Source organism: Vombatus ursinus, unplaced genomic scaffold (genome assembly GCF_900497805.2).
Source record: "Vombatus ursinus unplaced genomic scaffold, bare-nosed wombat genome assembly UNPS02014810.1, whole genome shotgun sequence".
Lineage (NCBI taxonomy): Eukaryota > Metazoa > Chordata > Mammalia > Diprotodontia > Vombatidae > Vombatus > Vombatus ursinus.
Genome location: NW_020954588.1, coordinates 25,468,329 through 25,496,042, shown reverse-complemented (window position 1 = coordinate 25,496,042; position 27,714 = coordinate 25,468,329). Strand labels below are relative to the sequence as shown.

The following is a 27,714-nucleotide window of genomic DNA, read 5'->3' as shown; positions in this document are numbered from 1 at the left end:
ATCTCCCTTCAAAGCTCAGCTCAAGAGCTAGACCTTTCCTGTTAGCACCTCCCTTCCACCTCAACAAATGATTTTCCATATACAGGTTGTCCTCAAAGTCCCCAAATACTCTTCAGTAAGGTAATACATTATTTATATAGTGTTTTCAGGTTTTAAAAACACTCTACATAGAATATTTCATTTGAGTATGACAAGAACCCATTGGGGTAGGTTATATAGGTGGATAAGGAGACTTGGGTTTTAGTTATGTTCTGCCACTTAATACCTGTTTACCATGAGAAAAAAAAATCATTTAATGCCTCTGGGCCTCATTTTCCTCATCCAGGAAGGGAGGGAACTGATCCAAATGACCTGTTCTGTTCCTTCTAGCTCTCTGTGATCCCCTATGACAGCATAAGCTCACTACCATATCCCCTGTGCCACCCAAGTCCATCAACTTTTTCTACAAAATAATGATTTGCCTTCTAATGCCATGACTCAGTTTAGAATACAAAGTCATCTTTCTAAAATTAAATAAGGTTTAGTTCAACTTATTCCCTTGAAATATTTAAAAATAAAATTTGCTTTTTCAATGAACTCTGACCCAGAGATAGGGACGCCCTCATCATTTCATGGAGTATCACTCACATCAAATATGGCCTTGGGGCTCTAAGGTAGACAAATTTATCTCACCATGTTGGATGACTCAGAATCTGCTTAGAATTAAACCTTCACCCTTTCCAAACCTGGAAATGCACTTTTCTACCTGCCATTATGACTATTCTTTCTGGAGGGCATGTATCTGATCTTTCCTATCATTTCTCTATGACTGGGAATGACAGTGTGGTGCCAGAAAGATGTCACTTCTAGTCCCAGCTCAGTCACAGACTCATTGTGTGACCTATGTGAATGACTCCCCTTCTGTTGAGCACACTTTCCTCATCTGTTTAAAAGAAAAAAGGTCATACATAGTCAATGATTTCTATTTTCCCTTTTAATCTGGGCAAAGAGTCTCCATGCCTACTGATGCAAATAACTGAATGATTGAAGATTAATGTATTTACTTGAATTGTCTGAATATTTAATGAAACATTTTGGTGTCTTTAGGTTAAATTATTTATCCACTTTCCTCCCTGCAAATCTGTCATACAAAATGAAAGCATTTGGTGCGGGGGGGAGGGGGTTGAGTATTAAGACCTGCTCTGAAACCTAGAGTAGCCTAGAATAGAGTTTCCGTGACTTAGCCACTATATATCAGAAGCAAGGTCTTTGTTCATAGATTCATGAGCCCTTGAACGGACATGAATGAATGTTTGGTTTAACCTTCTCAGTTAACAGCTATGGTCAGGTTAGAGAGCTTGTCCAATGTCACATAAAAAGTTGGTGGAAGACCTAGAACTGGAACCCAGCTACCATGTCGACAAGTCTAGCACCCTTTCCACCATCTTGCAGATGTTTGAAAGCTGAATAATATCGGAAAAAGCAGACTTTCAGAAAGTTGTATGGTGTAGGGGGATAGGACCATCTTAAACAAGGAATAGAAATGTTTCTTTTCATCCCCTGAGATGTTGGTGGCCTCATCATTCTCCTCAGTAGGGTGGCTGCCAAAACAAAATGGCTTTGCTAATTGAAAATGTCTTCTGTTCTCTTCTCAGGGTGCTTTGTACGGTCCTCTCCAGTCACGTCTGCAGTAAATGATTTTGTAAACTGTGTCCCTGTGTAAAGCCGTCAGTTTGTTCCCTTAGCTCACAGACAGTATCACAGTCAAAATGCTAAACTTCTGTGAGAGATAAAAAGAATTCTACCCAGACTGTTGAAGAGATCAGCTGAGCTGCGTAACAGCATCCTTTGATAAACAGGAGTTGGTGTGACAGTCCTTGAGCTTTTGGGTTGTTTCCTGAAGATGCTGTACCAAGCCCAGACATTTCAAAATGATGATAATATGGTGATGTGTTTAATAAATACCCAGGATATAAGATTTAGGAAGACTGAGGTTTAAGGCCGTTCCTCACTTGGTTCCTTTTAGGGACAGAGGTAAGGATTTGTTATTTAGTTAGTACAGTTGGCACCTGGGTAAGGAAACTCCCTCTATCAGTGAAAGCCAGCCCCCTCTCTGCAACGCAGCCATAGGGTTGCTCAGAGCCCTGAGAGGTTAAGTGATTTGTCTAGGGTCACATAGCCAGTATATGCCAGATGTGAGACTTGAACCAAAGTCTTCCTGACTTTGCTGGCTCACTGTTCACTCTGCCATATACTCCTTTGCCTTGAAATAAAATTGCATGTCCAGTAATAGTAGCAAATATTAGTAAGAAATAACAGTGTGATGTACTTAGAAATAGCTCTATCTCCTTCAGCTAATCTTTATAGGGAGTTTGTGAAAGATGATAGGCTAAGACTTGTGGCCCATCCATTGAGGATATGGTATCTGGAAGATTTTACTATAGTACTTTGATGTAGTTCCATTGGTCCTTTGAATGACTTTCAGAGAATAGGGTCCATATTAGGAACCTCATTTCATCTATATTTTGCAATCCTCAAGTTAGAGGAGAAGGGTAAGCAGAGGATTATTTGGAGCTGATAGCATTCACTGGATGGACAAATGGAGAAGAAGCACAGACTCTGACAGCTCTAATCATTGCAGAATCTGAAAGATTTCACAATTCACGCTTCCTGGGCAGTGCTGCCAGGGCAAATGTTTGACACCACTGTCTGCCACAGTGTATTGGGTTCAGAGGATGTCTTTATCTACTCAGAGGAAGGAGGAAGTTATCAGTTGAAGTTGGTAGCCCACCTGATGGATGGAGTAGAGAAATGAAAGCTTCCTCCTGGCTTTTTGCCCAGGGTGCCTGCTGCTGGGCATGAGTTAAACGGACCCAGACAGAAATACAGGGTTCACTTTGCAAGCCTAATTAAAGACCATTGAAAGAACGTGAGCTCCTTTCTGGAAATGGATTGCTGACAGTTTGGGCTCTAAAATCCCCTTTGCATAACCTTCATTCTCTCAGTAGCCAAGGATTTTTAGAAAGTTTATCAAAATGAAGTTGCAGTGTAGAAACAATGCCAAATGGGACCCTCTCTAATTTTTTTTTACACCAGACACCAGAAATAAATGTGTTCTTGTTATAGTTATGAGGTGTCTACTCCTTATCCTACTTTAAAGGAATGTATTTAACTTTCTTTGTGTTCACATTCCTCTTCCCACCATGCCTGGCACATTGTTGTTGTTCAGCCATTTCAGTTGTGTCTGACACTCTATGACCCCATTTGTAGTTTTCTTAACAAAGATACTAGAGTGGTTTTCCATTTCCTTCTCCAGTTCATTTTACAGTAGAGGAATTGAGGCAAATGGGGTTAAGTGACTTGCCCAGGGTCACATAGCTAGTATCTGAGGGTAGATTTGAACTCAGGGAAATGAGTCTTTCTGACTTCAGGCCCGGCACTCTATCCACTGTGGCAAACAATAGGCACTTAATAAATATGAATTGAATTATAAAATATAATGACCATGGAAGACTGTTGGTCAAGAGAGCATAATTTGGGCACAATTGAAGAGTATCTAGACTCCTCTCCCCTTTGGTGTTGTCTCATGAAGAATCCAAGTTGTCTTGATGTTAGTACACAAGATGGTTTCTTTCTTTCTCCTTGTCATATGTTAATCACCCAGATTTGTTATCTTTCCACCTTGAGCATTGTTTCCAGTAGTGTGTCATAGCTACACAGATGTGGCAACTGTCCCAGGGGAACTGATGGGTTTACAAATTGACTCTATTTACCTGTATAATCCCAAAGGCCACATAGAGCGTAGTTCAAATATTAACCAGAAATAAGTCACAGCTTTTGAGTTGAAATAGCAAACAAATGTGTAGTGTTTATAGATTAGCAAAACACTTCACAGATATTATCACATTGGATCCTCACAGCAACTCTAAGAGACAGGTGTTATTATCATCTCCATTTTAATAGGTAAGGAAATTGTGGCAGACAGAGTAAAACGACATGTCCAGGGTCACACAGCTAGTAAATGTTTAAGATGTCACATTGGATCCTAGCCCTGGAACTGGAAGTACTTTAATGATCCTCTGGTCCAACTCCCACACTTTACATATTGAGAAACTGAGGCTGAGAGACATGAGTTGACTTTGCCAAGGTAACACAGAGAGTGACAGAGGTGGCATTGCAATCCAGGTCCTTTGGCTCCAAATCCTTTTCTCTTTGTGCCATGCTCTGGTGCTTTCTTTGATTTTTGTAAAAATCTATTGAAGTTGGTAATAAAAGTATTATCACCACTGTACATGTAGGGAATCTAAGGATCAGAGAGTTTAAGTTACTTCCCCAAGGTTATTTGGCTAGCATGATGTAGTAGGTAGGGCTCCGAACTGGAGTTAGGAGGATGTGAGTTCAAATCCTACACCATCTACTTACAAGTCATAAAATTTATGTAAATCATTAAAGGTCTCTGTGCCTATTTCCTCATTGGTAAAATTAAGGCGATGGACTTGATGGCATCTAATGTATTTTCCCACTTTAAATCTACAGTCTAGGTGGGAGAACAAGGATAGTGTCTGATCTCATGTCCATTGCTCTAATAATTGTACCATGCAACATAACTTGGGATGCCATTTACCTTGGAAATTTCTTATTACACAAGGTGAATAATAAGAAGGTACTTATGTCAGAAGCCCTCACCACTTAATATGGTGATCGCTAATGATCGCTAGGTATGATTGCTAATTTTTGAGCGATGACTAATATTATGGATTCTCAAGACTTTTTTCAATCCATACACCAAGGACCTTTTTCTTAATACTCATTCTTAATTCAGACATAGATCACAACCTTTCTTTGCCTTCAGACATCATTTTCGTGAATCACGAGGACCATAAAAAAAGTTCATTAGAACATAAGATTTTGTGATTGAGAGTGAACTTAGACATTATCTAGTCCAAGTACCTCATTTTACAAATGAGGAAACTGAGGCTCAGAGAGAGAGAGCATGTTTTGCTCAAGGCCATTCGAGGAGTAAGAGGAAGAGCCAAGATCCCAAGAAAGGTCTTCTGACTCAAAATCCAATTCTCTCCCCAAAATGGTTGCCCAAGCTCATAGTAAGGAGTACTTTAATCATAGTCCTGCAGTGAGATATCACTGGTCTCCTGCTAGAATTCTTTCCAGCATGGTGAAAGCCCCAGGGCTTGTGAACCAATGTGAGAGCCTTTCCGAAGTTGGCATGAAATCTAGGCCACACTAAGACATCGACCGGTATACAATCAGAGTACAAGCTGCCTATCTGTATCAGTCTCTTTCTTTTTGTTGCCATTGCAAAGAAGCTCATGTTTCACAGAAAACTTAAGTGATTTACCTGAGTACTCAGCCAGTCTGTGTCAAAAACATGATTAGTTACTTATTGTCTTAAGTTCTCCAAAAGGACCAAAATGACATTACTATGTTGGGGTCAAAGTATAGTGCGTCCGACTGTGGCTGATCAGATCAGTACAAGTTCAGAAGGCTCCGTCTGCCACAGTTTGGGAACAGATAGTCCTTATGAACATTTGGAATGGAGATGTTTCACATCTCATATTTCTTTGGAGCTACTGCAGTTCTGCTTTGCTCATAGAGTACAGAGCCTTCTTTGATGTAAATCCGCCATGCTGGGCAGTCCTGTGCCAATATCTCCCATGTCTTATAATCAATTCCAAAGTTCTTCAGAGAGATCTTGAAAATGTTCTTGTATTGCTTCTTCTGACTGCCACGTAACAGCTAGCCTTATGTGAGATCTCCATAACATAGTCTTTTAGGCAAATGATTATTTGGCATTTGAACATCCCATGATGCCATCAGATCCCAACATCCCATCAAAGTTGCACTCTTTGCAGTTAAGTTTGAATGCTTGGAAGTTCAGCTCAAGACAGGACCTTTGTGTCTGGTACCTTATCTTTTCAGATGCTCTTCAGAATCTTCCTAAGACAATTCAGAAGGAAGCAATCCAGTTTCCTGGCCTGGTGCTGGTAGACTGTCCAGGTTTGAGGTCAGCATAACAGTTCTGTAGACCTTCAGTTTGGTGGGCAGTCTAATACCTCTTCTTAATACCTCTTCTTCCACACTTTCCTTTGGAGCCTCCCAAACACCGAAGTAGCTCTGGCAATGCGAGTATCAACCTCATCATCTATGTGGGTGTAGCTGGAAAGTATACCATCAGAGTCAGTGAACTTATCCACAACGTTCCAAATTTCTCCATTTGCTATAACTGATGGTTCCATGAATGTGCTGGCTGGCGGGGAACCTCTGTTTTCTTGGTGTTAATTGTCAGGCCAAAATTAGCACAAATGGCAGAGAATCCATCCATACTCTGTTGCATCTCAGCCTCAGAGGCAGCATTGAGTGCACAATCATCTGGGAACAAATCGTCACGGCCAACTCTCTCTTTTGGTCTTGGCTTGTAGCCTTTTCGAGTAAAATAATTTTCCATTAGTATGGTAGTTGACCTTGATACCATTTTCATCCTCTTTGAAGGTGTCTGACACTGAAAATATCACCACTCTGAAAAGCATGGGAGCAAACACAGCCCTGCTTCATTCTGTTGGTGACTGGGAAAGCGTGAGAGCATCATCCGTTATCCAGAACCCATGCAAACATGCTGTCATGGAAGTGGTGTACAATGCTGTTGAACTTCTCTGGATAACCACATTTTGCCATGATCTTCCACAAGCCCTCATGCCTGACAGGCATTACATCTAATGCCTCTGCATTGCAGCCCTGAGTTAAACAAGGCTGGAAAATGAAGGCCAGCTTACTGAAGTTGGAGATGTATACATATTTTTCTGTAGTGGGCTTCGTGCTGGGGAGTGCCTTAAAGCTGGTGTAGGTTTTGCAATCCAAACTAATCTGGTTAACAAGTTTTTTGCCCCCCAAAAGGGGTGAACACCAGGCTCATGACGATGCAATTGCCACTTGTAGGAAACCACCAACTCACCATCATCAGTGCATATGTACCCACCATGACCAACCTAGGAGGTGAGCAGTGTGGTCCTTAAAAAAGGCTACTCAGACACCTAAGGGGCTGTTGAATTCCACTGATGCTTCAAACCAGTAAGAATACAACCCTATGACCTGGGCCACTTGTGTGCAGGGTTGTGTCTACAACTCCCAGTGTGTCCATACCTGCTGCTTCATCACTTGCCTATTGCCACAGGACTTTGAGGTAGGTAAAAAATGGTAAAATGGTATGGGTGACGTTTTTTGACTTGAGCATAAAATGGATTTAAGGCAGACAGAGTTGCACAAAGTTGTGGGCCTCACTCTGTCCTCCAGAACCTTTGGAGTCCAGTGGCAAGACAAAAGTCAAGACAACTGGCAATAGCTTTGGTATACCGTGGATGACGTTGGAATCTTTGATGTCTGAGCAAACTCCAAGTGCTCCATAGCACCTGCTTCAGATGCCTTCATGGCTGTTGGAACAAATTGTTCTCATCTTCCCATTCCTCTGAGGAAGTCTTCACATGCTTGGGGTAGACAGCCCCCTAACTCACCAAAGAGTTTGAGACTCCTTAGTTACGCTCAACCTGGTTTAGCCCATAAACTGAAACGGTTTACTGGAGTGTGGCCAATGTGCATGCAATAGCTTCTGGGAGCCTCCGGTGAGAGTTGGGTGGCAGGTAGATATCAAAGGTAGAAAGCAACCCGGAAGAAGGGCTCCACAGCTCCCATACCAGAGGTGCTAGTCTTCCCTGAACACTTGTGCACGCAGCAAGAGGCATACTTCAAAGATGTTTCTCTATCACAATATTATACTCTGGGCATCTCGGGTCCCCTTCTTAACTGTCTAACATCCCCCCTTACTCTTCTGCCTCTTCTTTCTCCTCCCTTCCCTTCTCTTCCACCCCCCTCCCTTCTCCTCTCCTCACATCTCCTTCCATCCTCTCTTTTCCCCCTTTCTCCTCTCCAAACTGTCCCCCCCCCAATGTATATAAGGCAACTAAACAACTAGACATTCTAAGAACAGGAATTTTAGTATTATTTAATTTCTAGTTGTATTTCCACAAATAATATTAAACATCTTATTCTTAAAAAGTATCTGATCATTTAGTTGCTTAATTTAGTGATGGCAGGATTAAGTGCCTTATTTTAACATTTTTTAAAAATTATTTTTAAAGCCCTATTATATTTTTGGAGGGGTTTAATTGCATTTTTCTTCAAAATAGCATTTCAGTTAATAACTAGCAGAAATGCCTATTTAATTAGAAATATTGTAAATTATTCACATAGAATTTATTTGCAATATAAAAAGAAAAAAAAAGCATGAATTGTTCCTATGCCTGTGAATTTGCATTAGCTTTTGGTAGTAGAAAATTCGTGATCATTTGTAAGCTCCTTGAAATGGGATTTTGATTTATTTCTTCTTAGGTGGAGAGAGACCTGTCTCCTCCATGTACTTACACTGTGTGCTGGGAGTGAGTCTAGTGTCAGTGTGATAAATGGTCTTAAGTGTTTATCAGGTTTTTGTTATTAACTTGTGCAAATATGCTTAATGATAGTAAATCAAGGTCTTTTGGAGTAGGACAATAGCAGGGTGTGATGGTAGATTCACAATGGACACAGCCAAATCACTGCTCCCTGAATACCTAACAAAAGTATGCCCAAAGTAATCCCATGAAAAGAATCCCTCCACTCACGTAAGCATTCATGCCATGAGGAAATCAAGGTTCAGAAAAGGAGCCCATGTTGTGAAAACGCCTAGAAAAGCTTGGTCTGAACACCTTCCACCAGGTACCAAATGTCCATGCAATTCCCACTGGCATGTCCCATGGGGCACCATATGTATGTCATCTGCGGTTCCAATTAGGAGACGTATGGTCATTGTGCCATGTACCCTTCCGCCAGGGCCTTTCTCTGTTCTAGTGTGACAAATAATTCTGCTCAGCTTGTCAGTGGTGACAGCTGAGACTTTTTTGCTTAGATGCTTTGACAGTGCTTGTATTAAACAGCCAGAGCCCTACACTCCATTAAGTTTTTGTAAAATGAACTGTCTGCTACTTGTGGGTGCCCTGAGATTGGCAGCTGTTGTGAGCTAATCCTCTCCATTTGCCAGATTGCTTGAGTGAGTGCCTTCCTGCTTCCTACAGGTCATAGATCTTGGAGTTTCTAGGAGAGTGGCGAGATGGCTGCATATTAGGTAGAAGAGACAAATAAGAATTCAATTCCAGACACATTCCTTAGCTGCTCCTTATGTTAGGTGGCAAAATAAGGCGTGAAATGGGAGAAGAGGACGTTTTAGCCATTGAAATCTCTACCTCCTTTCTACCTCTCACCCTAGATATGGGGTACATTATCCCTTTGACCTCCCAGGCCCACACCCCTTTCTCTGGCCATCTCTATATGTGTTGACTTGCATCAGTATGTAAGCTCCTTGAGGACAGGACTGTCTTACTTTTTGTAGTATATCCCCAATGCTTAGCACAGTGCCTGGCTCATAGTAAATGATTAATAAATGAATTTTTATTCATTTATTCATTCATCCGTTTAGTTCTCTTCTTTTTGTAATGGTGTTTAAATAATACCACTCTTGCCACAAATTAAGACCTTGCTTTCATTTTATAAACTAATTAATATATTAGGTACATATTTAATATTCTATAGACATTGCACTTATTAAATATATATTTAATTTTCCATAGACTATCGCCTAGGTAAGTAAATAACTAATTTTTGCAATTAAATAAAAGTATTTTCTGGATGTCAGGTTATCTGTAGGCTTCCTGGAAACATTTTTAGAACAGTTAAGACAATAGCAGATAGGATGATGAAGAATATATGTTCCTTGTCCTGTTTCATAGAATTTTGACTTTTTTGGATAAGTCTCTATACAGCATGTCCCAGAAGTCATAGTACGGTTTTAAGGTTTAATAAATGGATGCTGCACTAAGACTTTTGGGATACCCTATATTTTGAAAGTGGCATTTTTGTTTGTTTCATACATTTTGCAGATTGTGAGCATTTGGATTGGTGATCAATATAATATGTACATACGTGGATGTGTGTGTTTGTACATATATATACATATGTATGTGTCTATATGTATGCACACACAAAATTATGCTTAAATCATATTTATTCCAGGGTGATTTTGAAACATAATTCTGCCTGATAAAAGTCAGATTCTAATAAAATTTATCTGTGGAATTCAAAAGGATATCTTGAGGCCTATATTTGTAGTATGAAAATGTGTTCTTTGTTGACTCATGAAAGATAGCTAACTTCTGATATACAATTTTAAACACCAAAGTATGCCTTGCTAGTTATTTGATAGGGGTCAAAATATTGCAGCCTTCAGGGATGACTTGTACATCTTCTACCATTTCCCTGTGTGATACACATTAAGGATTAAATCTGGGCTCCTTGAAGATAACCTGTCTGTAATTTCTGTTGGTGATAGCAAGGTTGACAATTGCTCCTCTGTTTCTATGAACAGATCTTATGAACTCCTGTTTCTATGAACGAGTGAGGCAGCTAGGTAGCACAGTGGAAAGAGCTCTGAGCCAGACTCAGGAAGACCTGTGTTCAAATCTTGCTTCCTATACTTACTAGCTGTTGGACCCTGGTCAATTCACTTAACCTTTGTCTTCCTTAATTGCGTCATCTGTAAAATGGTGATAATAATGGCATCTACCTCCCCATGTTGTTGTAAGGATAAAATGAATTACTATTTTTAAAGTGCTTTGAAAAAATTTAAGAGCCATAAAAAATTTTAGCTGATATTGTGTTATGTTATTAAATCCATACAACTAAACCATCTGTTTACTTCTTTGTCATTTTATTGTTGTTTAAATTCTTGTTGGTGTCACCTGTCTAGGGCCATTAGATTCCACTCTTAGGTCTTAGGGTTTTTTTTTTTGTTTCTGTTTTTGTTTTTTTGCTCCTTATGGAGGTAAACCAATTTTACTTACCTTGGACCAACCCAATAGCATGTAGAAATTAATCAACAGAGACAAGAATTAAACTCAGGTCTTCTGACTTCAAGTTTTACACACTTTCCCCTGTACCACATTGCTTCCCAAATGGGACAACTGAGGTTCAGAGAGGCTGTGACTTGCAGAAGTTGAGACAGAATCAGAACCCAAGCTTTCTGGGAGCCTTTTTTTTTTTTTCAAGCTGTCACCATCATTTGCCAGTAAGCCTGGTCACTTTTTTTATTTACGTGACAAATGTCAAGAACTCTATGCTCACACGTTGTTTCTTACCATCTTTGTCTGAAAGTCTTCCATAGAGTTGGGTTGGTTGTTGATTAGCTTTCATGAAATGAACTCTTCAGGAAGGGTCCATAGAAAAGTGACGTGTGTGTTCACTTTAATAATTGCATTGAATTAAATATTTATTAGTCATACCCAAAATAAAATCCAATAGCATATACCTTTAGCTAATTAATGCTTGTTCAAATAGTATTTCTGTAAGATTTAAACCTCATTTTCATTTGCCCTAAGAAAGATTTTTTTCTTTGATGAATTGATGCATTTTCTATGGCTACCTTAGAGTAATGGCACTTGGGTTTCATTAATATTGTATGAGGTTTAATTAAGCTACTTCCTAAATCTGATATGGTCCATGTATAGTTCTGAAAGTATACATTGACAGATTTGCATACATGGCAATTATTTGAAATGTTTTCTTCTTAGTGAGCTTTGGTTTCAGGATGCCATTAAGCCTCTTGACATTCATAGCTTTCATAGTGATAGATTGTACTCTGTGTGTCTCAATTTGAGGAGACTAAGGTTTTTGTAAATACCATTTCAATTCATTTGGTTAATTTTGATCTATAGTTTCAAACTGGAAACCTTTAGGTTCTATTTTTCTTTGGTATATATTAAGAATTTTAAGCTTATTGAGTCCAAATAGCATTTTGTTATTACTGAGGAAAGATTTCATGAGATAAGTAACTTTTTAGTGTGTTTTTCAGGATAGCTATATAACTGGTTGTCATCCATGTACCTTATTTGACTAAGTAGATGTTTTGGTCTGTTTTTACTTTGGAAGCCATACCATGTTCTATTTAGTAGAAATGGTGATGGTAATGATGATGATAATGATAGTAGAATCTTTAATTTGTGACAGTAAATTAAAGAGTAAGAAAGTGAGTGATCTTATGTTTCTTACCTTAAGACTTGAAATGATCTGTGGCACTTGATGGGTGAATATCGAGAAATAAAGGTGGATATAGCTTGATGCCTCTCTCCCTTGTCCAACCCCCCTTTACTTTAAGGAAAATGAGAAACTCCTTCAGATCAAGTGATTCTTCATGAAATTTAGGCATTTTGGCTTTGTTTGCTTTGATTTTTTTCTTTGTTTTTTGCTCCTTGCCCCATAGTTTTCAGAAAACTAGAGATTTGGTTATCATTTTAAGGATGTTTCAAAGGATTCAGAACATACCTTCAGTTTGACTTAAGAAGTCAATAAGATCTCATGCCCCATTTTAACCAGCCTTGGTAGTTATCAGTAGACATTATTGAAGATGGGATAAACCCTTTGAAGAGGGGAAATAAATACAAAAGTATTCCCAGGGTTGAATGTCAATCATGATAGAAGATTTAAAATTCAGTATCAACCCAGAAAAATTGTGTTCAGGAATAACCCATTGACATTCTTTATGGTATTCTCAAGGCTTAATTTAAAAAAATGCTTTCTGATTCATTGTTATTACAATAACTCTTAGGAAACATATCTTACAATGTTGGAATAAAAATGGGTTTCCGTATTTATAAACAATTCTTCAACAAATGTCAAATATTCTGTAGAAGTGAAAAATCAAGGCCCATTTTTGTCTTTGAAACCACTGAATCCCCAGTGAGAGAATAAAATAAATTGGAAGTGGTGTCTAAGGAATCTTTTGTTAATTTGGTTCTGGATGCTACAGTTGACAGACAATGGATAAGGGGTAGAGTTGGCAGAGGAGGGCAATCAAGATGGTGAGGGATACGGAACCCATATCATATGATGATAGGTCAAAGGAATTGGGGGTAGTTATTCTGGAGAGGAGACAACACAGAAAGCTGTGTTCAGATGTTTGAAGTATAAACCTTCTATCCATGATGCCTGGCTATCTAATAATAATAATGAAAGAGGTACCAACCATGTACAATGTTGTGCTCCAAAGTTTGCATAATACTTCACACACATTACATCGTTTGAACTTTAAACCACTCTGTGAGTTTAGTGCTACTGATATTAATGTTCTCATTTTATGGCTAAAGAAACAGGCTGAGAGATTTAATGACTTGTGCATTGTCACACATCTAGCAAGTGTCGAGGGTAAGATTTGAGCTATGCTTTTCCTAACTCTGAGTCCAGTATTCTTTCTTATTGCTGAATTAAATAAAATAACTAGATTAAATTCATTGTTTCATGGTTTCCATAACCAAAGAATTCATCAACTAGTGCTCTACATTCTAAAGGTCCTGCTTACATCTATAAGATCACAGCTGCATTAGCATTTTGAAATATCCCTTTATTTATTTAAGACTTAAATTCCACTCCTGTCCAAAGTTTAATAACATAATTTGAGTACCATATGTAATGTGAGGGAACTATTCCCCACTTGATGAATACTTCATTTGTTCTCCTGTCCCTTGATGTCAATCACCAAGTATTTTTAGAGTATGCCCATGATATATATCTCAATGCTGGGTGTTTCATGAGAATTACATCAAGTGTTTTGTTACAGGAATAATAGATGAAGAGATGGAGCATGGTGTAGTGTGTAGAGGGTTGATTTTGCAGTCAGCCTTCAGTTCATCCATGTCAAATTCTTACATCTGAGTCATAATGACAGTGTGACCATGAGTAAATGGCTTGACCTCTTAATGTTTTAAGTAGCTCTTTAAGATTGTAAGCTATAGGGGAATTTCTGCTCCACATCAATGGATGGACTGTCTGCACTAGGAGTTGCCTACATTGAAGAAATCACAAGTCTAGGTTTAAAAGCCACGGATAGGAAATGTGGCAGAATCATTATCACTGTTTTGGCCTAAAGCTTTTCTCCAAATATTTGGATGGTACTGGAAAAAGTGGAAAAAAAGAATGAAATTGTTATCAGATTGTGCTTAAGAGTGTGTGAGTCTTTTGGTGTATATTGAATTGTGTTTCCAGACTTTTATTTAATTATGAACAGCAGGAGTCCCTTCCTCTCCCAAAAGGGAAGATGGATTATTTTGATAATGGTAAGTGGTTTACTTATCAGGTCAGCTTATTGCATGGCTTTCCTTACATTGTCCATCCCAAACCAACCCAGATGAAATTGGCAGTTTTAACTTCTGGAATTGAGAGGGCTGTTGAAGGTCTCACATAAAATGGATTGAGGAGCTATTTTGGGCAAGCATTCTTGCCTTTTCTGTATCACTTCTAAAAAATTCATCAGGGTCCAAGTTACATGAGGTTTCACGCCCACAGTCTGTTTGGGGCCTGACAAAATTATGAGACCTAAGATACCACCTCTTAGCTGAACACTTGGGAATAATGCTTCCTGCCCCTGACTGGATGAAGTTTCTGCTCTAATCCCTATTGGATGAAAAAAATCCAGCTATTTCCTGAAATGGACATCTGATTTAGATTTTGGTATTTAAAACAAAAAGAAAGAAAGAAAAAAAAACAGTGCACATATGGGAGGAAAGTATGCATATATGTATTTTGAAAACAGTGATATAATCTCATCTATTTATCTATCTGCCTTTCTATGCAGTACTGTATTATATGTTGTGTATATGTACATGCATCGTATATTATAGATCTGTGTATGTACATACATATATATACACACCTATGTGTGCACACATACATGCACACATACATAGAGACATATAGACACCAAGATACCAAGACCTGTAATATGTTGTTTATATTTTGTTTTAGGCCTGTATTTTAATCTGTATGGGGAAGTACTGGTGTGGAAACACGTTCCATGGTTTCTCATCAGTAACTCATCTATAACGTCTGGTCTTAGAGAACAGCCACCCAGGGACGCTCAAAAGTTTAGTGGTTTGCCCAGGGTCATGGATCTAGTCCTTTTCAGCAGCAAGATTTGAATCCAGGTCTTTTGGACTCCAAGGCCTGCTCTTTATTCACTTTATGACCTTGCCAACCCCTCTTGCCCCCGACATGTTGTGTATAATATAGAATCAAAGACTTAGAATTGGAAGGGACCTTAGAGGTCACCCAACACCTCTTCCTTCTTTTACAGATAGGACATAGAGGCCCAAAGACTTTAAGGAGTTTGCTCAAAATGATAATGGGAATAAGTAGTAGAATTAGGATGTGAATCCCTAAGACAGAAACTAGTTGTTCATATGTATGTATGTGCATATGTATGCATATAGCATATATGTGTATATACATATATGCATATATTTACATACATAGAAAAGGATGAAAGTTTTTTTTTCTAATTATTATTTTATCCATTTTAATTTCCCTTGGATTAGTACTTGTCTGGTTGTAAGCATATGTTGGCAAAGAGCTGAATTCTCTCTCTCTCTCTTTCTCTCTGACTTTCCATGTGTTTTTACTTAATGTAAAAAGAAATTTAATTAACAAGATGTGGTCCATACTCTCTATTAAATGTACATGTTTTCCATGCCCAGAGCTCCTGTATTCTCTCTCAAGGGAAAAAAAAGAAAAAGAAAAAAGAAGTCCAAATGCTAGAATAGGAGATTCATTTAGGAAGAAACTATTCATAAGTCTATGAAAAAAGAAAAGAAAAGAAAAGAAAACTCTTCTTGGTAACAAGGAAGGGTGTGGGCTTTGGGCAGACAAAGCATATATGCAATTTAATGTAAGGGAATGTGGTGGCAGAGATGGGAAAAGAAGACAAAAGGGAGTTGTTGCATCATTGGAAGGAATCTGCAAATCATACAGGAAGGAACGGAGCCCATCCATCTTGTTTCTGGCAGCAGGAAAGAAACCTAGCCATGTATAAATAGCAAAATTGAACTTGATCCAAAGGAGATCATCCTAAAATTGCTAATGAGAATGGTACCAATGCTATCTTAGGACTCTGGCTAGTTTTTCTCTCATGTTCGATTTCAACCAGGCCTGCTATTTCTTAGAGATTTAACCTGAAACAGAAATCCATTGGGCTCTATGGAATACTCATATCCAAAAAGATACTTGAATCAGTGCTGACTTGGACAACACATTTTATAAACCAAGCAGGGAAGGGCCTATTTTCTTCATTTCAATTACTCTTGATTTCTTTATTAGCTCCATTTAGCTTGATTAAATTCTGGCTTGGTAAAGACTTTATTGTATACTTTATGAGAAGAGTCTATATTCTGTCAGAAAGGGATAGATTAGCATGACCTTTTAGGAAGATTGTAACTAGCTGTTTATCTCTTTGCACAAGTCAAACGGAGAGTAAGTTTCTCAAATGAGAGTAAGAAGAAGCTGGTTTAAATAAAAAGGGGGTTATTTACCATGGAATGAGCTACCTAAGAGGGAATACACTTTTCTCATTGGATAGCTATCTTTTAAGAAAGCAACTGGTATTCAATCCCAATGATTACTCAGAGTTGTCTCTTGAATGGATATAACCAATGATTTTTTGAGGGTGATACCAGCTTCACTTCGACTTGTATCTAATGTTTGTAAAATAGTTTCATAGTTTTTTTTGTATGTATTACTTATGAATTGCCATATTTCTTATAGAGAAAGCTGAAAACAACAACAACAAACAGAATCTCAGAATTGGAAGAACGATTTGGGGCCAACCCACGCCTGAACAGGAGTTTCCATCTTCCACGTCACCAATAAGTGACCATCCAGCCTCAACTTCAAAGGTGAGGAATCCAATTATCTCTGAAGGTTGCCCGTTTCACTTTGGGACTATTCTAAATATTATGAACATATGTTTTGTTGGAATATGAACCATAATCTACTCTTCTGTCATTTCTATGCATTGTTTCTAGTTACAAAATCTGAGGGGGGGCCAGGTAGGTGGCACTGAGGATAGAGTACTGAGCCTAGAGTCAGGAAGACACATCTTCCCAAGTTCAAATCTGGCCTCAGACACTTACTAGCTGTGTGACCCTGGGCAAGTCACCTAATCCTGTTTTCCTTAGTTTGGAAAATGAACTAGAGATGGCAAACTACTGGCAAACTACTCTAGTGTCTTTGCCAAGAAAGGTAAATGACTAAAATGCTGAACATGAAAACCCGGAGAATAGGCATGAAATAAATGCTTCGTGCATAAATGAATGAATGAGTGAAGTCAAAGGCCATCTAGTAATGAACAATTATCCACTCTGCAACATAAATTACTAAGTTTATTTAGACTTTGTATGAACACCTTTAATGAGTTTTGCCCCAATGGGGGTAATTGGGAGAAGAAAATAAAAGCTTATTAATTTAAAAAAAATTAATTAAAAAAAATCTTCTGATGACAGCGAGGGCGGCTAGATGGAGGAGTGGATAGAGTGCTGGGCCTGGAGTCAAGAAGAAGCATCTTCTTGAATTTAAATCCGGTCTCAGACACTTACTAGCTGTGTTACCCTGTGTGACCTCTCTCTGCCTCAGTTTCTCCATAGCAAAAATGGGGATAATAAAATCACCTACCTATAGGATTGTTGTGAGAATAAAATCATATATGTATATATAATGTTTATCATCATTATGGGGCAAAACAAATGGAGAGGCTGTGGAAGAAGCCATGGGATAGAAGTAAGAAGTTCTAATTCCTGATGTAGCTTTGCCACTAACAAGCTATTTTACCTTGGGAAGGTGGCAGCCTTTCTGGGCCTCAGGACACCTATCTATATAATGCGAGATTTAGGTGAGGTGGTCTCTTACATCTCTTCTGGCTTGAAATCTATGACCTGTTGATTTCAGTGCCCCCATCCAGCCTTTCAGGGCTATGAGCCAAGATGAGACGCAGAAGAAAAGGAGAGATTTGAATCAGGACTGTTCATTTGGATTTTTTCTCCCTTTTGATCACTGCATTTATTACCATAATCAAAAACAAAGCAAAAAACCTAACAGAATCTTTGTTTATCCTAACCTAGAAGAGCCAGAAGAAAATGATGGAATGCAACGAGCTTGGACTTGGGGATAAAGGGCCTGGGTTCTAGTCCTGGCTGTGTTCTTTCCTACTTGGATGACCTTGGAAAAGTCACAGTTTTGCTGAGCTTCAGTTTTTTCATCTGTTTTAAAATGAAGGCATAAGGCTAGATTACATCTAAATTCATTTCTTTTATATGGTCCCATGAATCCTATGTTAATACAATGATTTCTCGCTTTTAAAAAGATTATGAGCTAAGTTGAATGTAGGCTTCTTGAAGACAGAAATGATTTCCTTTTTGTCTCCACATGCCCAACCCTGAGCGTGTTGCCTGTTGCTTGGTAGATGCCGAATCAATGATTATCAAACTGATTTGAAATTTAGAATTGTGCTTTGAACCAGAGTGGTGCTCACTCTGAAAGGTCCTTTTCCAAAATGGAGTGAGCAGGGGGAAGGTTGAGTGTGGCGAAGGCCTGAGAAGCTTTTCATGTTCTCTCAAGCCAAATTTCTTTTGTGGAGCCGTTTACCTTCCACTGAAGCAGAAAATCAAGAGTTGGCCCAAATGAGTTTGGTGATCACAACCTTGAAGGCATCTACATCACTGAAAAAATGACAATTAGACTTGGCTACAAATTTCTGATTGAATTCACGTTGGAGGATGGAGCGTGGTTATGTTCTGTCATTTCTTAATTAAAATTGGAGGGAATCAAGTAGGCACTTAGGCTCCCGGTAAATATGACACAAGTTTATGAACAAGTGTCCAGACTGATGGCTAATTAATTTCTACAAGTGTTGATCAATGCTTCTTGTGCTAGGCACTTTAGGAATCAGAGATACAGCGATGGAAAGAAAAGAGTCCCTGCTCTCAAGTAGCTCGTGTTATCCTGGAGGGACCCAACATATATACAAGGAGCTAACTGCCTAATTTGGAGGTAGCTGGATGTCAGGCACAGTAGGTAGAAAGTATACCTAGAATCAGGAAGATCTCTGTTCAAATCTGACCTCAGTCTCTAGTTGTGTGGTACTGGGCAGGTCACTTTTTTGTCCACCTTATTTTCATCATCTATAAAATGGGGGATAAAAATAACACTTGCCTCTTGGTAGTACAGTGAGCATCAAATGAATAATATTAGTAAAATCTTCTATAGGCCTTAAAGCTCTATACGCAGTTATCCTTTCCACATAATGGGGGTTAGGGATACGGTGCCCCAGGGATCTGGAAAATTTGCATAAAATTTTTTGGTCCTCTGTACCAGAGAAGAAGTCTGAATTTTTTTCTTTTTCTTTTATGAGGTATTAACAGTAACTTATTTTAAAATTTGGGTTAAATATTTGGTCATATTCTCTGCGTCATCTTCTGGCCTTCATGGGTCATCTGCAGCTTCCGCAAAACTCCCCACAAATTCCCATTTAATTTCTTATGTTGATATATCAAAACTAAAGCAATGGGGAAAGTCACTATGTAGAAGGGATATCTGTAAATACTAGCTAAGTATAATAAGAATAATAGCTAATATGTATATAGCGTCTGTTGTGTACCCTGCATTGTGCTGAGCGCTTTACAAATATTATCTTACTTGATTCTCACGATGACCTTGAGAGGTATATGCTATTATTATCCTCATTTTGCAGATGAGGAAACTGAAGCAGACAGATTAAGTGACTTATGCAGGGTCACACAGTAAGTGTCTAAGGCTGGTTTTGAACAAGTAATTTCAAGATGGAGCATGTGCTAATACCTGGAGGAATTAGAAAAGATGTCCTATAGGAGTTGGCACCTGACCTGCAATTCGAAAGAAGCTAGGAACCATTAGATGCCAGCAGGGTTCAAAACAACCTTGTATTTCTGCAAAGGTTACCTTTTTTTTCCCCCGGGATTCAAGCCAAGGCTGGAATAGGAGCAGTCCCTAATAGATGTTTGAATTTGATTCCTGCCAATATTTGCTTACGGTGAGACAGATGGGTGGATCATGTTTCCTCTCTTCTAACTTGTTACCGACGTTAGGTAAAAGCTTCGGAAGTCAAATATATGTTTTCTCTTCCAGTGTTCAAAGCAGGGCTTTCATTTGTCCATTAAATCTGCCTTGAGTTGCTACTCTCTCTAGACCCAGAGCCCTGGGTTTCCCTGACTTTTCGGTGTTGCTTTTGTATCTCGTTGTATTTGCTTTTGAGCTCTCCTTGCTTGGTGCCAAATTTTGTCAAACATGTTCTTCTCCGTGCTGAGCCACTCTCTGCCAACAATCTCCCCAGAGCGAGTGCTTTAGTAATAAGCCCCGAAAATGGGAATTGATAATGGAAATACTGGCAGCCCCTTCTCCAGCAGGGGTGCACGCCTGTGTTTCTGTAATTAGGAGTGTGATTAGAAATAAGAGATGCTTTTGGTCTTCAATTTCAAGGCATGAAATGAAGGGATTAGAATTTGTCTCACTCTGGCAAATGACGGAAGTTCTGGCCTCGAACAGCTTTTTGTGTCTTATGATCAAGAGTCTGTTGTTAACGGTACCTCTTGTTGTCGTTGTTCTGTTGATGTGAATAGTAAATGTGCTTTTGTACACAATTAGTGATTACTGCTTGTTGTCTTAAGATCCTTATTTCCCGTAATCGTCTTCCAAAATGTCTGTTTTCAGGTTTAATGCCCGTCATCTCTCCCACCTTCCTCTAGTGATTTTCTTGCCATCTGGGATATAGAGCACTAAAAGAATGTATTTTCTCATAGCCCCACACAATCAATGGTCACCGTTTGGTTGGGGGCAAAGGAGTAGTGAGTATGCTGTAGGAAAATAGTGCCATATTTGGTAGCAGTTAAAACATTTTTTTTTTGTAAAACCAAAGTAAATGGAGTCTAGAAAGCATTCATCATTTGTCCAGAAAAAAAAATGGGGTTGGTTGTGAGGGGAGAATGGAGTTGATAATGAAACTTTTCAGACTTAAAGAACATCAACAAACCATTTAGGTATTCTTTTCTTCCTCCTAAAGGAATTTAAAGGAATTCCATTTAAATGTGTTTCAATGGCATATGGATGGTGCTTACATTGAATGTCAAGACTGAAGCTTCACAGGGTTTAGTGAAACACAGTTGAAATATTCACCTAACAATTAGCTCATATACAGTGATTTGACTTCATTCTAAATAGTGAAAACAGGAGGGATGTCAATCTTCCTATTAATTTGCAGCTGGAGTTTTTGACACATTATAAAACAGCCTTTAACCTTAGGCGAAACAGAGTGCACTGAAGAGGAAATGCATATTATGCTGTCACCTTAAGAATATATGATTATAGCATCTTAGTGGTTGGGTAGACAGCGGCATAGACAAAGCACTGTAAATCTGGAAGAGAGATGTCTCTGACAGGCCAACCTTTTACTCACTCGTAGATTCCTCTGGTTTAAAATTGCCTCAAGATTCTCTGGCAATCTGAAGCAATTGAAATAGCAAGTGGGCTCAGTGCCCCCCAGCTGCTTTTTTTTTTCCTCCCTTGATAATATGATTATGTGACACTGTGAGGATTTGTTGATGAGGGAGAATCTTCATTGTGCGTGCCTCCTTTCAAAGAGGGAAAAAAGAGGGAGAATCAGTGGAAAAATAATAGTTGGATCATTTTGTCAAAGATCAGTGAAATTTCTAGTGGGACTGTTCCTGTTATCTCAGGGTGAAAACTTACCAGTATTCTGTTCTTTTAACCAGACTCTTCCTAATATCTGATGAGGGAGTTAATGGGCTGATGGCTCTAGCCTGTGCATGTAGATGGGGGTAGGATCATGCAACAGTCCTTGAAATGAGTGTTAGAATTTGCTGTTCTTAAAACTTGTCTACCTAACTCAAAAGTTACGGTCAGCTTTTATTAAGTGAGTTAGATCTTATCAGGAGGAACTAAATCTAGAAGAATATTTGGAAAGATTAGATTTTATGATCTTTCAAATTCAGACATGGATTTTACTACCAAAGCCTCCTAATATTTTAAATATTAATACCATGAGCCTTAATTTGGTGGCTTAACTATTCATACGTGAATTTCATGGATGGATTTTCTACAAAAGAATAATTCAAACCCAAGCCATGCTGGTTCCCAAGGATGGGATATTAAAACTCTGCCATTTCCTAATGGAAGTACGTTTTTCACAAGGATATGGTTAGGGCACAAGTTCCGTGGCTATTGGTATTGTTCCTTTCAAAGGGAAACACAATATATTGGAAGAAAACTAGGGATAGTAAAAAGTACCCTAGACAGGATGTCAAACTATCTGGGTTCCAGTTTCATCTCAACCCTTAACTAGTTGTGTAACCTTGGACAGATCATTTTATTCCTTTGGTCTTCAGTTGCTCCTATAAATTTATGGGGCTGAGATAAGTGATCTTAGAAGTCCCCTTTGACTCAGAAATCCTATGATTAGGCATATATTTATCTGGAATTGCTGAGAAAGGGAATGCTCAAGTTAACTCCATATCCATGTTAATAAAGAGGCAGCATATATGTCATTCAAGGGCAGCCAGTTTTCAAAGGCTTTAAATATAATGAAGTGCATTCAAACACCAATATTATACTGAAATCATTTATCTGAAACCATTTCAAGATCCCCCCCTCAGGGCTGTCATAATAAAATAGCAGTCATATAAATACAGTCCTGTAGATATAGGAGGTGTACAAAAGTATCCCACCTGCATTATCTGCAATTCATGGACTGGAATTTGATTGTTCAAATAAATCATTGATCTAATTCAACAGGCATTTAAAAAAATAATTGATTTTATACAAACCTCATTTCCAAATATATCTCTTCTCTCTTCCCCAGAGAGCCATCCCTTGTAACAAAAAAAGGCAGAGGGAGAATAGAAAATTCAACAAAACTGAGCAAAAAGTCAAATGAGTCTGACAATATATGCAGTATTCATATCTCTTTTTTCCTCACCTCTGTGAATAAGGGAGAGAATATATAGTGTTATTCCTCTTTTGGGGTCCAAGCTTGATTGTTATAATTTTACAGCTATAATTACAAATCTCAGTTCATTTTATTTTCTATTTCAATTGCTATAGACATTGTATATATTGTTTTCCTAGTTCTACTTTCTTTATAACATTTCATATACTGTTTCCATGCTCTTCTATCTTCATATTACTTGTTTTTATAGCATGATAACATCCCTCTTTTGATAAAATTTTATTTCTGAATTTTGATTTTATGTGATCTAAATTTCCCAGTTTATGCACCGTCTCAGCACTTCCTTGAGAGCCATTCCTTATAGCAGAGAATAAAAAAGAGAAAAAAAATCAAACATTGATGCATTGAAAAAGTCTGACATATGGGGCAGCTAGGTGGCACAGTGAATAGAGCTCCTGCCTTGGAGTCTGGAGGACCTGAGTTCAAATATGATTTCAGACACTTGACATTTACTAGCTGTGTAACTCTGGGCAAGTCACTTAACCCCAGTTGCCTCAGCAAAAAAAAAAAAAAAAAACAAAACAAAGAAAAGAAAAGAAAAAAAGAAAAAAGAAAGAAAAAAGAAAAAAAAAGTCTGACATAGCCAACATTCCTTCTCCAAGAAAGTGGCTCCATAATACACAGAAAACTGAGCCTGTAGTCAAGAAGATCTGAGCTCATTCCAGCCTAGATTCTTACTCGCTTTGTGACCTTGGGAAAGTCACTTAACCTCTGTCTATCTCAGTTTCCTCAACTGTAAAATGAGATAATAATAGCACTTCTCCAATGGTTGTTGTGAAAGTGAAATGAAGTAATATTTGTAAAGTGCTTATCAAAGTGCCTGGCACATAGTAGGTGCTTAATAAAAGCTTGTTTCCTTTCTTTAAATTTTTGTGGTTTGAGGGTGATGGTATTTTCTCATATGTCTTCCTTGGAGCCAACCTTGATTATGAAAACTTCATAGCATTCAGTTTAGATTATTCTATTGTCTTTCTTTCCATTTAGATTGTTATAATCATTGTGTATATTATTTTCCTGGTTCTGTTTACTTCATTTTGTGTCAATTCATGTAAGTTTTCCCATTCTTCATCATACTTATTGTTGCTTAAAATACAATAATATTCCATTAAATTCATATGTTATGACTTGTTTAGCCATTCCAATTGACAGGTATCTACTTTGCTTCCTATTCTTGGTACAGTATCTTTCCATTATATTAATCTTCCACCATTTAATTAGCTATTTACCAATTACTGGGTATCTATTTTCAACAACCATTTATTAATAGCCTTCTATGTGTGCTAGGAATAGAGTCAAAGACAAAAGAGGGAAAAAAATCCCTGCCCTCAGTATGCTAATAGTCTGCTGAACAAATTATAGGCTTCTTGAAGGCAGAAGTGACATTTTATATTTATTTTTATACCTCCTAAAGCTTTGAACAAGTAAGTGTGCTCTGTGTGTGTGTGTGTGTGTGTGTGTGTATATATAAATAATATATATAATATATATATATACACACATACACACACACATATGTATATATATGTGTGTGTTATATATATATACATATATATGTATATTTCTAGACATCACTTTATCTTCAGATCAGTTGTTTTTTTCATCAAAAGAGCAATGACTATTTGCTTGCCTTTTATTAATTTGATGTCTTAGGAGCAAATGGTATTATTTAGTAGCATGCTTTAGATCTCCCCAATTCCCCTTAGATAAATCTCTTCAAAGTTCTTCAAGACCAGCTCAGGGATGGGATAGATAAGTCTACTGCTGTTTGGAATATTACCAGGCTGCTTCCTTGGTCTTCTTCATTCCAGCCTTCTTACACATTCCTCCCTTCTGATCTAAGGCTACCTTCCATTTACTGTCTTTATATCTTGTACATGGTGTTCCCACATTGGAATGTCAGCTCCTTGAGGACAGAGACTGTTTAGCTTTTTGTGTCCCCAGAACTTGATGAATAGTAAGCTTTTAATGGTTATTAATTTATCTTAGATTTATATCTGGAAGTACTCTTAGAGGAAAGAAGGAAGGAAAAGAGGGAATTTGGAACTGAAAATGAAAAAATATGTATATGTACAAATGGGGATAATAATGGCATATACGTCTAAAGGTCATTGTGAGAATCAAGTGAAATATTTGTAAAGCACTCAGCACAGTGCAGGATACAAATAGATGCTATATACAGTGTACATATAATTTTTAAGAACTTAGTCCAAACCCTTTGTGTTACAGATGAGGCCCAGGGATGTTGTGATTTGCCCAAGGTCACACAGGTACCAAGTAATAGAGGTGATATTTGAATCCAGGTCTTCTGTCATTAGTGCTAGTGCTTTTTTACTATGCTACTCTGGCTTCACATATTTAACATGGTGTGAAAAGGTCTGTATTGTAGATGATGCAGAAAAGAGGATGGCCCATGTTGACAGATGCAGAATTTTCCTTCTTAATTGCAGGCTTGATATTGAAAGAATCCTACCGTCATCCCCAGCTGGATCCCAGTGATCTGAAATAATAAACACAAAACTCCCCACTTGCATGTGCATTAAGAAAAAGGAAGGACCCAACAAACTAATGAGGAAACAATATTTCTTGGGGCATACTTGCCTTTCTTTTACTAGGTTGACCTCTGAATAAAGGAAGAGAAAGAAAGAGAACAAGCCCAGATAGAGTTGTTTGCAGGGTCTTTCAGCAGTCTGGGTTTGATTAATTAGGAGGGCATGTCCTTCAGTTCCCATGCCCTCAGATGGAGTGTCAACCCGAAGCTAAACACACTTTATCTTCTGAAACTCTACTGATGCTCCAGTCCAGACAAGGAAGTAGCTTCCCAGGAGCTCTGGGAAAGCCCTCTGGCTTCTGCAGTTTATTGTAATTTCTGGGAACTCTCCACTGACATTCTTGACAAACAGCATCCCCAGAGTTTTTCTTTGCATACTGCTGGTGAGGACTTATGGTTAGGGCCTTATGGTTATGATATTTACAGACTTACTTTTTTTGTAAATTCTGAGATATTTCAGTATACATTTTTCAGGAAGGATTTTAAAGCAGAAAATAATCTTGCTAATCCCTTTCAAGAAGGCCCATAATATAGAGAATAGAAAGGAACTTCTGAGATCATGATTGCATCATATGAACATGCATTTGAAGTTGGATAGGATTTTAGAGCCAATTAATCAATAAGCATTTATTAAGTGTTTACTGTGTGCCAGGTATTGTGCCAAGTCCTGAGGATACCAAAAAAAAAAAAGAAAGAAAGGAAGGAAAGAAGAAAGAAAGAAAAAGGCCAGAGACAGTCCCTGCTCTCAAGGAGCTCATAGTCTAATAGAGGAAACAACTATGTAGAAATTATAGATAGCCAGCAAATGCAGTGCCCTTATTTTATAGTTGAGGAAGGACTCAAAAGTCAGAGGGTCTTAGGTTATTAAATCTGAACCTCAGAAGCCATCTAGTCCAGTCCTCTCATTTTACAGATGAGGAAACTGAGGCTGGGCACATCAGAAGAGCTTTGCATCACAGAATCATAGGTTTAGATCTGGAAAAGACCTCAGAGCCTGTCCTAACCCTGTGCTTGAAATGTTCTGCCCCCTCACCACTGTCACCACCCTTTTCCTTCTTACCTCTTTAGTTTCCCTGGCTTCTTTCTAGAATCAGCTCCAATCCCACCTTCTTCAGGAGGCTTCTGCTGGTCCACTGAGTTGTTGAGTGCCTTCCCCTTCCTGATCACATGCTGTATTCTGTATTTATCTTGGATAGATCTAGATATCTACATATTGGTCTCCCCCATTGGAAAAAAAAAAGACTGTGTGTGTTTGTTTTGTTGTTTATTTGGTCTTTTTGCCTTTTTTGTGTGTCTTCCCACTTCTTAACACAAAGCCTGGTTAATAAATGTTTGTTGACTGACTGACTGTCTACCCAGTTCCCTCACTTTACAGATGAGGAAACCGACACTCAAGGAAGCCATAGGGTCACAGGATCATAGATTTAAAGTTAGAATTTTCTCAGGGCTTAGCTAATCCAGTCCCTTCATTTTACAGCTAAGTGGCATGATGGTGAGACCACCGGATTTGGAATAAAGAAGTCTGGAGTTTGAATCCTGTCTCATACTAACTGTGTGATTCTGGGCAAGATATTAAGCTTCTCTGTGCCTTTATTTCCTCATGTATAAAATAAGTATAATAATAGCTCCTAACTTACAAGGTTATTGTACTAATCAAATGAAACAATATATGTAAAAATCACTTTTCAAGGTGGTTTGCTTAAAAGTGCCATATAAATCCAGCTGCTTCTTCTTCTTCTTCTTCTTCTTCTTCTTCTTCTTCTTCTTCTTCTTCTTCTTCTTCTTCTTCTTCTTCTTCTTTTCTTCTTCTCCTCCTCCTCCTCCTCCTCCTCCTTCTTCTTGTCCTTCATCTTCTTCTTCTTCTTTTTGTCCTTCTTCTTCTTGTCCTTCTTCTTCTTCTCCTTCTTCTCCTTCTCCTCCTTCCTCTTCTTCCTCTTCTTGTTTTTTTCTTCTCCTTCTCATACTTTTCTTCCTCTTCTCCTCCTTCTTCTTTTCTTCTTCTCCTCTTCCTCTCCTCCTCCTTCTTTTCTTCTTCTCCTCCTCCTCCTCCTTCTTCTTTTCTTCTTCTCCTCCTCCTCCTTCTTTTCTTCTTCTTCTCCTTCTTTTCTTCTTCTACTCCTTCTCCTCCTCCTCCTCCTCCTCCTCTTTCTTCTTCTTCTTCTTCTTCCTCCTTCTCTTCTTCTTCTTCTTCTTCTTCTTCTTCTTCTTCTTCTTCTTCTTC

General features: G+C 38.3%; 1 protein-coding gene across 1 annotated transcript in view; it reads left to right on the top strand.

Moving 5' to 3' along the window:
* The window catches only part of NAALADL2 (N-acetylated alpha-linked acidic dipeptidase like 2), a 1,445,704-nt gene that overhangs the window by 178,964 nt on the left and 1,239,026 nt on the right, over positions 1–27,714 (top strand). Inside the window, exon 2 of the mRNA XM_027875745.1 lies at positions 16,660–16,790. The gene's annotated coding sequence lies outside the window, so the exon portion shown is untranslated. The remainder of the gene's footprint in view (positions 1–16,659; positions 16,791–27,714) is intronic.